The sequence below is a fragment of the Corvus cornix genome, unplaced genomic scaffold (assembly GCF_000738735.6).
Source record: "Corvus cornix cornix isolate S_Up_H32 unplaced genomic scaffold, ASM73873v5 scaffold7, whole genome shotgun sequence".
NCBI classification, from domain to species: Eukaryota; Metazoa; Chordata; class Aves; order Passeriformes; family Corvidae; genus Corvus; species Corvus cornix.
In genome coordinates, this window is record NW_024108692.1 from 269,619 (window position 1) to 283,725 (window position 14,107).

At 49.7% G+C, this 14,107-nt stretch overlaps 1 non-coding gene across 1 annotated transcript; it reads right to left on the reverse strand.

Annotated features, from left to right (window-relative positions):
- Window positions 1-1,605: 1,605 nt before the first annotated feature.
- Window positions 1,606-1,792, reverse strand: LOC120412285. Its single transcript, XR_005604798.1, has one exon. It is a non-coding gene; the product is annotated as a U2 spliceosomal RNA (small nuclear RNA).
- Between the last annotated feature and the right edge of the window lie 12,315 nt (window positions 1,793-14,107).

The following is a 14,107-nucleotide window of genomic DNA, read 5'->3' on the forward strand; positions in this document are numbered from 1 at the left end:
ACTTGTTTTGGTGGAGCTCCACATTAAATGTCATCCCCTGCAGGGACACACAGCACCTTGGACCCCCCTGCACCCAAAGGCCCTTCCCCACCTCGGTGTGTCTGGTACCTCAGGAACAGAATCGTTGCAGGGTGATGCCCCCTCCACACGCAGCCGGTGGACAAGACTTGGCACATGGTAGTGCCGGTAGCTGTAGATACAGCTGCCACCCACCCAGATCCTGAAGTGGGTGCTCATCATCCAAATCTTCATCTGAACAACATCGATGTCCCTGTGAGGGACAGGGACCCTCACCCACCCATTAACACCCCTCCTGAGAACAGCGAATGCCCCACTCCCAGCTCTTCCCCCAGAGAACACCCCTGGGGACTCACACCTCCTGGGGACACTGATTTTGATGTGCTGATGACTGACATCTCCTGCCACCCTGGGAGCCCTGGCCCAGGACTAAATGCTTTCACTGCTCATGGTCCACGGCACTTTCTCTTTGTTCACTGTGATCTGCAGGGACATGGGGATGGCAGGGACAGAAGGAACAGCAGGGACATCAGGGACAGTCAGGGGACTGATGCATCTGGGAGCATGGCTGTGTCTGCCATAGAGAGCTGAGCTCTCACTGCCTGGGGTCCCACCTTGTACGGGCCCTCATGGGGCTCCATGAAAATGTCAAAACCTCTCCCCCTCTGCCTGATGTGCCAGTCCCCAGTCTTCTCTTCTCCCCCTTCTCTTCTGGCTGTGCCGTTCAAGTGACATCCAGCCCACAGGTGATGAGGAATGAGAGCTGCATGAGTGCCTCCTGTGCAGTGCACACCAGAGACACCCAGAACCTGCAGCAACAGCACCCATGGGTGGGGGTTCCAGCAGCCCCACAGTCCACAGGCCATGGAGGGGCCCCCAATGCACCCCCACACCACAGGACTTGGGTAACCTCAGACACAACCCCCAGCCTGGGGACACCCCAGCCCAGCCCTGCTTCTCCTGCTTGCCGAGTCCTGTCCCCCACCCAGGACGCACACAGTGGTCAGTTTGGGGACACCCCTCCACAGTCTCCTCTGCCTGCCCCAACCAAATCTTTGCCCTTCACCAGAGCCCCCAAGCAGCTTTGGGGTGATGGCTGCAGGGGGACACGGGATGACACAGGGGGTACCCACCTCCTGGCCTGGACAAAGAGCTGCCCCCAGATGATGAAGGATGGCTGCAGAGACAGATTCCTAAAAATGTAGGTGAGCACAGGAACTGTTTGGATGGGGACAGAAGTACGGGGGAAATTGTGGCTCTGGAGGACATACCGGGCTGAGAGGTCACAGCTGCCCCACCCATGTACTCCCTTAGTCCCATATGGTTGCTCTGGAGCCTCGTACTTCCCAGCTGCAAATGGCAATCTGCATCTATATAGCCCCCTGTCACTGCCACAGAGACTCTCAAGCTTCATACAGCCACTCCCAGCCCCATAGGGTCCTTCCACTAGATCCAACACCTTCTCCGAAGGAAGCACAGCCGGGGCTGTGACACACTGCAGCTCTCTGCAAACCACAGTCAGGCCAAAACCTGAGTCACAGAGTTTTCCACTCTTTATGTCTGGAGTTAATTAATAAATGCCCCATTGTGGGATGCCCCTTTCCTGGAGTTTCTGCAATACCAGGACCATACACAGAGTAGGGGAGCAAGCTCTGTTTCTGATCCTGCACCCAAAAAAACATAGAATATTAAGGTCTCTCATGGAGGACATCTCAGATATTTCAGTGCTCAAAACCAATCCTACACTTCATCTCAGCCAGGAGGCCACAGCCCTGCAAACACGGCAGAAACCCCCACTCACCCCCACGTACCTGTCTTCCCACACCCTTTCTGACCTCCTCATGCACAGACTCTCCCACTCATCTGATATGTCCCACCTGTGCTCCACTGGCACCAACCCCCAAACTCCTGAAACGCCCTGTGCTCAGCTTTCCCAGCATGCCCTTTGTAGTACCCTAAATGGACTTTGCACGGCCACACCTCCCTTCACCCCCCTTGGCTCTTGAGTCCCACCCACTGCCCCTCCCTCCCCCACTCCTGCTTGCTGCATCATGCATGATTGGCTGCTTGTGCACTGCAATTTGCATTTGTTCCGCCCCATATTATCCTGCCAAATCACCCGGGAAGGCCAATGCCTCATTAGCATAGCCCTGCCCGCAGTCACCCCAGCCACACACCACCCCCTTACACAGTGTCCTGCCTGCCTTGGCCCTAGCCCTTTGCACCCTGTCGAGCTGCTGGGATTAGGGAGGAACCCAGCACCGAGGGAATTGGGTGTCCCCCCTCCTTTGGGGGCACAGGAGAGACCATTTGGGCCAGGGGAGCAAGTGCCGGAGGAGGGGGGAGATTTGGGGAGAGGGACACAGGGACACTCCAAAAATCCTCTAAAAGTGTTCCTCTGCCCTCTCAGATGTCCCTCTGCCCTCCAACTTCACCCCCAAAATGGCTTCAAAGTGCCTCAAAGCTTGTCCATTGGTGGAGGGACACTTGGGAGAAATCAGGACCCCCCTTCCCCCGTCCCAGCAGCTTCATGCCCATTTGGGATGAGGAGCAGGGCTGGGGGTGCAGGAGGTCCCCAGAAATTTCCCTCACCCCGATGACACAGCTGGACACATTTATTGTTCACTTGCAAACCATGATGAAGCAGAAAATCCACTTGCAGCCTGTGGGGGTCCCTGATGGAGCAGAGATCCACCTGAAACCCATGCAGGATCCCTGATGGAGCAGATAGATTCCCAAAGGAAGCCTGTGCTGAAGAAGGATCCTGGCAGGACCTGCAGAACCATAGAGAGTGACGCCCACCTGGAGCAGGTTCCTGGTAGGATTCATGATCATGTGGGGTCCCACAATGGTCCCCTTGATTCCATGGGGCCCCACAGTGTCACAGTGGTCTCCTTAGTTCTGCAGTTTCACATTGGACCATTGTTTACACAAACCCCCAGTGTCACAGTGGCCCCTTGGTAACATGAGTTTTCATAGTGTCACAACGGTTCCTTGGTTTCATGAAGTTGGACAGTGTCACAATGGACCCTGCACCATACTGACACTGTTGTCATCCAATTTTTGCCCAGCAATGTGACGAGATTTATTTCCACAGTTCTGTGTTGGCAAAGGAAGGATACACATCTGGGAAACACTACTGGGAAGTGTCTGTTGGGACAAGAAGAATCTGGGCCTTGGGTATTGCCTGGGAATCTGTGACTCGCAAAGGGCCATTGACTCTGGGCCCTGAGAATGGCTTCTGGGCCATAGGGTTGGCAGATGGACGAGACTGTTGGGCCTACACAGATCGTTGGACCCGTCTGACCGTGACTGGCACTTTGTCAAAGATTGGGATCTTCTTGGACATCCCAGCCAAGCAGATTTCTTTTTATGATGTCTGTAAGGCAAGAGCTTTGTACACTTTCAGCATTGCTGATGGCAGCAGCCAGGAAGGGAAATTCATTCCCTTCTGCTCCACAGGCCCTGTTACTGCAGAGCCTGATCGTGAGCCTCTGGAAATAATGTAGTTTTCTGGTGATGATAAATAGGTCTCTTTTCTGATGGCAATCTGTAGGTCACTCTGCATTTCAAACATCAGTAATGTACAGGCAATGATCAAATCCCATTGTAATCAGGCTGCTGCCTGATTTGTGTCTCCTGAACAAAGCTAACGAAAGAGAGGACAGATCTGTTACGGTGGCCAGCTCTGAAATTATTTACATTATGCATCAGAATGAAAAATATTTTGAGGGAAATTTTATATGCTTGCGGAAAAAAATGTTCCTTCATGGTATAATTGAAAAAGCCCTTCCTGGGCACTGTGAGTTTTCCTGAAAAAATACTGTATTTTTTCCTAATTGTCTGTGATTTGTCATTTTGTTCAGGAGGGATACCGATAAACATTTTGTTGGGAACCTACAAACAGGCAAGGTCACCCCACCACACATCTCCACATGGCTTTGGAATATCTACGAGGACAGAGACTCCACAGCCTCTCTGGGGAGATTGCACCTGGGCTTGGTCCCTCTCAAAGTAATAAAGTGTTCCCTGTTGTTCCTCAGGAACATCTCGTGTTTCAATTTTTCACATTCCCTCATATTCTGTCAATGGCATCTCTGGGAAGAGCCTCTTTCAGGTGTTGAGACACATTCCTGAGATGTTCCCAAGCCTTCTCCTCTCCAGGCTGAACAGTCCCCGCTCTCTCAGCCTTTCCTCCTGACAGAAATGCTCCAATCCCTTAATCATCTGTGTGGGCCTTCCCTGGACTCTCTCCAGTAGTTCTGTGTCTCTTTTGTACTGGGGGCCCAGAACAGCAGCTGTGGCCTCCTCTCCAGTGCTGAGGAGAGTGGAAGGATCCCCTCCCTTGACCTGCTGGCACCGTTCCTCCTAATGCAGCCTTAGAGACCATGATCCCTCTTTGGGGCAAGGGCAAATTGCTCTCCCAGGTTTCACTTGGTGTCCACCAGGACCCTGATGCCTCCCACTGTCCAACTGCTCTGCTGGGTGTCCCCCAGCCTGTGCTGCTGCCTGGGCTTGTCCCTCTCTCAGCACTTTGCAGTTCTCCTCACTGAACCCCAAGAGGTTCCCGTCAGTCCATTTCTCCAGCCTGTCTGGGTCCCTCTGGGTGGCAGCAGGACCATCCATGGCCAGGGTGGTTCAGCCACCCCTCCCAGTTGGGTGCCATCAGCAGACTTGCTGAGGGTGCTCTCTGCTCCATCACTGGGGTCAGGCAGGAAGAAGTTGACCAGGACTGGGGCAGGATTGACCCCTGTGCCTCACTCCTGGTTCCTGATCTCCCAACAGACTTTGTGCCACTGAAGTCTCTGGAACTCTCTGGGACTCTCCCTTCAGGCATGTTTCTGTTGAACACACTGACTTCCCATTCCCCCTGTTGTAGCCATTTTTACCAGTACTTTTTGGTAGCATTGTGCTGGATATGAGTCAGTTCAGTATCTAAAACTGGACTTTATATTTGTCTTAGGTTACAATGTAAGATGTAACCAAAAGTATGTATTCTATCACCACCATCTGTTAAAACCAGGTGGGGCAGTGTTCTTTATCTCTTCCATGATGCATCCCTGATAACTCCCTCTGGAAGATATCTTCTGTTAATGGGCCATCAAGTCTCACTGCATGATTCATAAAATTACATCACCCCATTGTGAGATGCTTTGCCCAGGGGAAGGAACCAAGCATTCCTACCTGGATATAATCTGAGGTTTGGAACACCACACCGAGCCCTTACCTACTGGGTTTCCAGAGGACAAGAGCTACATAACCACCACTGGACCTTCAGAGGAAGACCAGACCCTTCTACAGGATCAGTGCTTCAACAGAACCACATCTATCACTTCAGGAGGACTGCAGCCACCATTTTATCGGACTGCTACCGCCACCCTGACCGACAGGGTGTCAGGTTGTATCCTGACTGTCAGTGTTTCTGTACTATTGCATTTATTTTTAATTTTCCTATTAAATTGTAGTTCTGATTTTGAGTCTCTCACTGGTTTGATTTCAAACTACTACTGAGCTGGGAAAACAAGGGTTAAGTGAATTACTAAAAGGGCTGCTTCCTAAAACAATGCATATAGCTTGCCTAATATTAATTACATTTGCCAAGTAGGAAAAGGGAGGATACAAGACTATTGATAAGGAGAAGCAGCCGTGACCAGAAGATCCTGCTTTGGACCTAGGAACCAGCTCAAACCAGCCTTGGAGCTTGACTTGGGCCAGGGACTCAGGGAGCATGCGCAAGGAAGCAAGGTGAAAAGTTCAAATTGATGAAGACTCCTTACTTCATCGAGGAAGACTCCCTACTTCATCCCAGAAACCCCTGCACGAGGCACTGTGCAAGCACAAGCCATATGGAAATGACTTTGGGCTCATTATAATAGGAAACAGGGCTAGGTGGGGCTAGGAAATGAATATGTATAGGCACATTGGGAAACGTAATGAATATGCAGCTTGTAACTCGATATATACCAAGCCAAATGGTATTGCGGGCACGCATGCATTTGGTGGAGCAATCCACATGTGCCCCAGCACTGGAATAAACATACCTACTTTACAACTTATTTCAGTAGTGGAGTCTTTTCCACGTATCAGTACAATATCTAAGTCACGAATTGCTGCCAAAATAAAAGGGCTTCTTTTATTTCTTTTTCTTAAACATACTATGAAATTCATAGAAGGTTTTTTTGCTAGAAAAAATGTGAACTATTTAATGTTCTCTGTCATGTAACGGAACCAAAGTACAGGTATTTGCATGTTGTGTTGCACTGGCTCTGGCCAGATTCCAGATTTTGATAGTTCCCATAATAAGGGCGCAGAAGTGATTGGGAAAATTCAGCTAAAGCATGAGCATGGGCTGTGCTGGCTCTCAAAATATTTTCACTAGAAACTGTGATTTATGATCCAGCAGGATTGAGTGCTGATTAACAACTAAGCAGAGAGTAATATTCTTAGGTTGGAGCCCTGTCCACATAGCCTGAAAATCCATTTTAGCTTCAGGAGCTCCATTTAGATTCCAGAAGCTCCATTTAAGCTCAAGCTTGGGCCTTGAGTCCCTGTCTGAGCGGTGTTAGAGGTGTTTTTGTCTCAAGCTCCATTGCAGCCATGGCCGTGCCTGGCCATGGATCCAGTGACCCCCACCCATGGACTGTCTCTGTGAAAAACACCTGAGGAAGCTCAAGGTCCCTCCTCTGTCCTGGACGACTTCATCCACATCAACACCTTTTGAAAGAACAGCAGCAGCCTCCACATTGCAGGCACACAATGAAGGGGCAGAGCTCTGCTGGGATGGAAAACCCACCCTGGGATTGAGTTTCCAGTTCTGAACCCAGAGGCCAGGAGTGCCTGCAGCTGGGAATGCTCATTCCCTGTGTCCCCTCTTTGGAGCTGTGGTCAGACTGGCTGTTTTCCTTCCAGAACGCTGCTGCTGAACCTCCCAGACAGCGAATCCACCTGAGGAGAAATGGAGCATCTGAATGTATCGCTCACCCTGCGAGGGTGATACAGACACGGACACCTGACTTGGGCTCACAAAGTTTTATTGCCATGAGGCCCTTGTTGAGTCCTTGCCCACGGGAACAGGGCAAACCAGCACAATGTTCAGCAAGGACCAGCTCACATTTCTGCTGCCCTTTAAGCCTGATTATTGTTCCTTCTTCTTTTCTTCTTTCTTCCTTGTTTTATGCCAAGGGAACATCTGAATAGTTGAGATTTTTCTATATACTAGAACAACAATTTCTGGGTATAGATAACAGCAAAATTGGGATTCGAAATTAGCAATTGCTGTACATCCCAGATTCTTCACACACACGAATTGGTAAAACACTTACAATCCAAGCTTCCCAGGACTCTTACCTGAGATTTGGTGTAGAACTCACTGGGTAATTCAGCTGCTCTGCTTTGGGGGGCACTTTGGCTGCTGTTTCCTTTGTTTGCTGAAATCACACAGTCGATGTATCTGCCATGGCACAGGAGGATCACACACCAAATCCCAGGAGGTAGAAATGCTCTGAGTCTTCCAGCAGCACGAGCACTTCCCAACACAGAGAGCCCAGGGAATGCAGGCAGGGTGGGAGGTCAAGCTCAGGACAAATGTGAAGAAGGCTGGACAGAAGTAGGAAGCAATACACAATTCCCTTAATGGCTTCTCTGGAGGACATTTAAATTCCAGCTCCATTCCTTCTTCAATCACAACCAGAATTATGGAGTAAAGTGATACTTTACACTAAAAGGATTTTTCCAAACACTTTGGAATTGCTTCCTGACTTCCATTCTGCTTGGTGATCAATAACCTTCCAAGAAGGATTCAGTACCTCTGTATGACACCACTCATTTCTTACGCACTTTCTATCACCATGTCTGCAAAGAAACAGAGGAAACGAAAATTAAATACACAAAGGAATTGGGTACAGATACAGTTCCATCTGACTTTGGAGATTCTGAAAATTGTGGTTTCAGATGTCTCATGCCCTGTGCAGAATCACAGAAACACAGAGTAGTTGAGATTGGAAATGACCCTAAGAGATCACCTGGTCCAACTCCAGACACCTGCTCCAGCAGCAGTGGCATGGCTCAGCTCCTGAAACACACTTGAACCGTCCCTCCAGACTTCCTGTGCCCTCAGGCAGAGCTTTCAGGGGGGATCCTGGGGGCCCTGGGGGCCCTGGCAGGCCTGGCCCAAAGGCCCCAGGCAAAGCTGGTGGGCAGCAAGGAAGGCAGGGGCTGCCCTCTGCTCCTTGTGCTCCAGCAGCGCCTGGGGCCAGCCTCTGCTTCCCTGGGCCAGCTGGGCAGCCTCCCCGCAGTGCGCTCTTGCCTGCACAGCACTGGGGGAATGTCCTGGTTCTGGCCGGGACAGGGTTCATTTGGCAGGAGCCAGGAGGGGACTGGCCATGACCCTGGGCTTATTCTAGACCACCTCACGCCATGCTCAGGGGCTGGGGGGGATGGATCCTTTCCACTCAGGGCAGAGGTGGAGTGAGTGGTCATGGAAGCACCAGGTTGCACGTGGTGAGCACTTGTGTGTGAATCATGTCTCTCTTATACACTCTGCCCTTCATGTTGCTGCTGTAACTGCTCATTTCTTATTTCATTGCTGGTTCACTGGTGGCTCCAGTGACCTGACAGGTCCCCACTTGAGTCCCCACACCCCCCACTCACACAGTGACACCAGGTTTCCTCACCGCTTCAACCCCAGGTTTCCCATGGCAGAGTCTCAGATGTCTCATTCCACAAAGCCACTGATTTGTGGTGCAACAACACAGAAACAGCTTGAGCTGGTGCATCTTAGTAAAGTACCCCTTGGGCTCACATCATTTTCCTGCACTTTTCCTATTTCCCCTGGTGTTTTCCACCCTTTCTTTTGCAAACCTTTTTTCCTCTCACTTTCCACCCTTTTCTCCCCTCACGTTTTCTGCCATTTTTCTTCTTACACTTCTCACTCTTCTGTCCCCTCACGTTTTCCACCTTTTCTCTCCTTCTGTTTCATACCCATTTTTCCTCTCACTTCCATCCCTTTTCCCTCATTTTTCCTGCTGGTTTTCCCCTTCAAGTTTTCTGCCCTTTTCTCCCTTCTTCTTTCCCCTGACATTTCCTACCATTTTTCTCTCACATTTCCCACCCTTTTGTCCCCTCTTGTTTCCCATTTTTTACCTCACATATCCTACCATTTTGTCCTCTCATATTTGTCACCTCTTCCCCCTCATATTTCCAGCCCAAAAGTCTCTCCTTTCCTCCCAAGTCTTTTTCTTCTGCTGAGTGTCTCCATGTCCATCCACCTCTCTGGCATCACAGGCCTTGGTCTCCTTTGTTATCGATCAGGTTTGGCAGGTCAGGGCCCCTGCTTTGTCTCTCAGTGTCCATCCACCTCGCTGCAGTCACTGGGTTTCTGTCCTTTGTTACAAAGGTTGGCAGTGCACAGCTTCTGGTCTCTCCAGGCTCCCAGCTAGAGCTCAGCCTGCATCTCAACCTGCATGTCCGTCTGCCTCTGGAACTGCAGCTGCAAACCCAGCTCCTGCACCAGATGTGTTCCTCAACAGCAGAGCTCCGGGCATGCATCTGTGCGGGGACATACACACAGTGTTCTGCATTTCTGCTGTTATGTCTTGGTCTGCCATAATATTTTGGAAAATGTTTTGGGGGTGAGAAGCCCACTGCAGTTTCTCCTGCATTTTCTCATCCTTCTTTGGTTTAACTGAGTTTTTTATTTCTTTCTCTAGGTGGTCCTTCCAATTCATCTCCTAATGCTTTAAAATCCAGTCTTTTCATTCACTACAACCCACATGAAAAAATTGTGTCAATGAAACTCTAACAGTCAATGAGGTGGAAAACAATGCACAAGCCTAAAGAGGAAGTGATAGTAAAAGGTCACTCTCAATAGTTTGTTAAAATTTCATTGCACTAACTGACAATTCGGGGAACATTTAAAATTTCACAGTGACTGAGGTCCATTATGTGTCAGGCAGCTCCACAGGCAATCCCACTTCCCTCAAGGGCTGCCATTGCCCCTGTGCCCATTGGCTCTAGAAAGAACAGGCTGCCCTGTGGGGGAACAAATGCGGCTTCTCCTGGGGAAAGCCTCAGCAAGGGGTCAGTTTGCCATTGGTCATTGCAGTGACTGTAGGAGAGGGGCATCCCACCATGGGACATTTCTTGGTCAACTCTAGACATGAAGAGTGGAAAACCGTCTATGACTTTGGTTTTGGCCTTAAGCTGTTGCTGTGTGTCTCAGTTTTGACAAATTTCAGGAAAAAACCCTGGAATGAGTGTTTCCTCTAAGGAGAAAGGGCTTCAATAACTCCCTTTTCTTCTGCCAATGAGAGAAATGGATACGAGAGGGTGAAAGTGGAAAAAAAAAACCCTGTTTATTAAAAAAAAAATTGAATAAATGCTAGATACTGAAATTGTGGAATCTTACCCCCCACCCCCCCAAAACCCCAGTGACAGCCTTCTCTCTGCCGCAGGCACTTTCCCCCCGGTGCAGTTCCGGTCACGGCCGGCAGGGGCGCTGGTGGCTCCCGGCCGGGCAGGGCGGGTGCGATGGTTCCCCCGCGGCTGCAGGGGGCGCTGTGGCGCGGGTCCCGCCGTCTCTCTCCGTGTGGACGATGGCGGGCACAGCCGGCAGGAAGGGATGGAGAAGGAACTTCCTTTACAAACCCCAAGGGGCAGCCAATCCCGGTGCCTCCTCTGGATAGCAAAAGGAGCTGTAGTGGGAAACCTCAGGGGCAGCAAGCTGGAATGGCAGGGCGGGCTCTCCCGGGACCAGCAAGCAAGAGGCAGCAGAAACTCTGCAGCTGCAGCTGGACCACCGGACCTCCCAGCAGGCAGGGGTGAAACAGCTACAGCGTAGCAAACAACCCCAGAGCAGCAGCACAGGCATGGCGGGGCTTGGGCAGCAGCAGCAGCCCGACTCCCAAACACGGCGGAGAGAGACTCCCTGGGATTTCTCACCAGCTCTGGCAAGTCCCTGAGTCGGTGCCATGCGGAGGAGCGTGGCCCCAGGTCCTGGCGGGCACACACTGGCTCTGGGCTTCCCGACGGCAGAGCAGAAAAAGAAGCTGAAAGAAACAACTGTAGCAAATTTCCTGCTAAGCAGGTTTATTAATGAGATAAACGAGATTGCCCAATCAAAATTTATAAAGAAATAACATGTATTATGCGACTGAAATATCAGTCTCAAAAGCCACGATCGAGAAAAGCAGCACCAAGCCCGGGGTCGGAGCTGGGTGAACATGCATAGATCTGATCTGTATCGCATCAGAGCTCCCAAGTTCACGGCTGCTGCTTTGGCTGGTCCCTTTTTATACAGTTTTTGGGCAGAGTCTGAATTAATTATATTCTTCTCGTAATTTTAGCATATTCATGAAGTTTTCTTGTCCCAGAATTGGGCTGCACAAAGCCTTTCCTGGGTCTGATGGACTGTCCATCCTGGGTGATGAGTGGGCCATTTCTGGTGATGGATGGGCCATCTCTGGTTCCTGGAACAGTTATTTTTAGTTCCCAGAATGTCCGATCCCTTATCAGATGAGATGTAGGTATCAGAAGGTGGTGATCAAGTCGTCATGGTGCAAATGTCCCGGTGATAAGATCCAACCCCACCTAGGTGGAATCCTCACTTATTGATTACATCTGTGAGAGAACTTCTTTTGGTGCTGTGAAATTTTTCTCTCAGCCAGGCTGGTGGAGGGATTTTGAAATTCTGTCTCTGTATGGTCTGATTACATTTCAGTTTTATACATAATAGCATGAATTACATACTTTATTTATAACATTAACAAAAACTAACAATGGAGCAATTAAGGTTTCTAACAGCTGGCTAGCTTATTCCTGGGGAGGAGAACCCAACCCACACTGGGACAGATGGTCAATGGGAAAAAGCTGTGAGGCACAATAGAAGGAAAAAGAAAAGAAAATTGAGGAAAAGGAAAGGATCAGGCCTATATGGGGGTAGCTGCCAAGCAGCTCTGGGTCTGAGCAACAATGCTGCAGTGGGACAAGAAAGCCACAGATCATCTGACCAAACTTTCTGGCTGAATTCAAACATCACTGGGAACTTGAGTGACTTCCTAGCCATGAGGAAGGTAAGATCTGTGGTGGATGGAAGCACAGAATCATTTCTGCTGATTTGGAATAGTCATTCCTACCTGGATATAATCTGAGGTTTGGAACACCACAGGCAGCCCTTACCTACTAAATTCCCAGAGAAGAGCTACATAGCGACCACAGGAAGACCAGACCCTTCTACAGGATCACCGCTTCAACAGAACCACATTCACCACTTCAGAAGGACTGCAGCCACCATCTTATCGGACTGCTACCACCACCCTGACCAACAGGGTGTCAGGTTGTATCCTGACTCTGTCCGTTTAAGACAGTGTTTCTGTATTATTGCCTATATCTTAATTTTCCATTTAATTGTAATTCCAACTTGGGATCTCCCACTGGTGTGCTTTCAAACTAGTACACACTCTTTATGAATAAAACTTTGACAGGTTAAATTTTGAGAATTGCCAGTGATAGTATATGAACAAAAAAATATATTCAAAGCGAAATACTATCAAGCTCTAATCCCCAATAAAAACTAGCTTGAAATAATCATTCCACATGCACAGAGTACAGTTCTTACCCAATCAGCATCCCTACAGGGGGAGAAGACAGGTTCAGCCATCCACTGATCCCAGAAGTTACAAAGGAGTTAATCCCAGCTTCTCCCCATTCTTAACTCACTTTTGTATTCTTTCTTTACATTTAGGTGGAGCTTGAGTGACTTTAGTCATACATATTACTCAGTGAGTGGTGGTCGTACCTTGGGGGTGAGTATCTCAGTACGTAAGATAACTTTGGGATGGGGACATGATCAGTCCAAGGAGAAGGCTGCTAGTTCAACAGCAAGACATCCTCCTGTATCTCCCTTGGTTTTCAGCTTCAAATAATCACCAAATTCCCTCCTCTGCAAGGGCTTTGGCAGAGCCTGGCAGTGGGGTCTCTATTCCCCTCCCTCTGTTAGTCTCCTTAGCATGTAGGGGAGTCAGGCACACCAAACATAATCTCTGTTTATTAAAATGTAAATCTACCCCCAGTCTTTTTCCCACATAATCTTATTGAAGGGCATTCTAAACTAATTTTTACAAGAAGAAAGTGGAGAATCCCATGATCAGGACTAGAGGGACCCTGTCTCCAACCAGTTGGACAAGAAAGACAACCAGATTTGGACTGGGTGGATCCAATGGCCTTGAACATCAGCCCCACGGCAGTCCAAGCTCCAGCAGACAACAGGGCACAGGGTAGCCCAGGCAGAGGCCAGTAATCAGCAGTGTGGTTCAGGGGTCAATACTCGTGTTCTGGCCTTTTTAACATCTCCATTAGTGATTGTGAGTAAGGGGTGGAGAGTCCCCTCAGCATCTTGGATGATGATCCAAGAATGGAAGAGATGGCTCATACACTGAGGGATTCTGCTGTCATCCAGGTGGACCTGAACAGGCTGGAGAAAAAAGGGCTGACAGGAACAATTTCAAGTTCAACAAGGAGAAGTGCAGATTCCTGTACAAGGGGAGGAACAAGGCCAGGTACCAGCACATCGTGGGGGACACCCAGCTGCAAAACATCTGGGCAAGAAAAGGGTCTTAGGGCTATGGTGGGCTCCAAGTTGAGGAATAAGCTCTTCCTGCAATGGGATATTGATATCCCAGGCAGTATTAGGAGGAATGAGGCAACGAGTTGAGACAGGGGATCTTTCCCTTCTCAGCACTGGAGAGGCCACAGCTGCTGTTCTGGGTTCCCCAGTACAAGAGAGACATGGAACTATTGGAGAGAGCCCAGGGAAGACCCACAGAGATGATTAAGGGATTAGAGCATTTCTGCCAGGAGGAAAGACTAAGAGAGAGGGGACTGTTCAGCCCAGAGAGGAGAAGGCTTGGGGAGATCTCAGCAGTGTGTCTCAACACCTGAAGGAGGCTCTTCCCAGAGGTGCCACTGACAGAACACAAGGCAATGGGAAAAACTGAAACACAGTAGATTCCTGAGGACCAACAGGAAACACTTTATTACTTTGTGGAGGACCAAGCCCAGGTACGAGTTCCCCAGAGAGGCTGTGGAGTCTCTG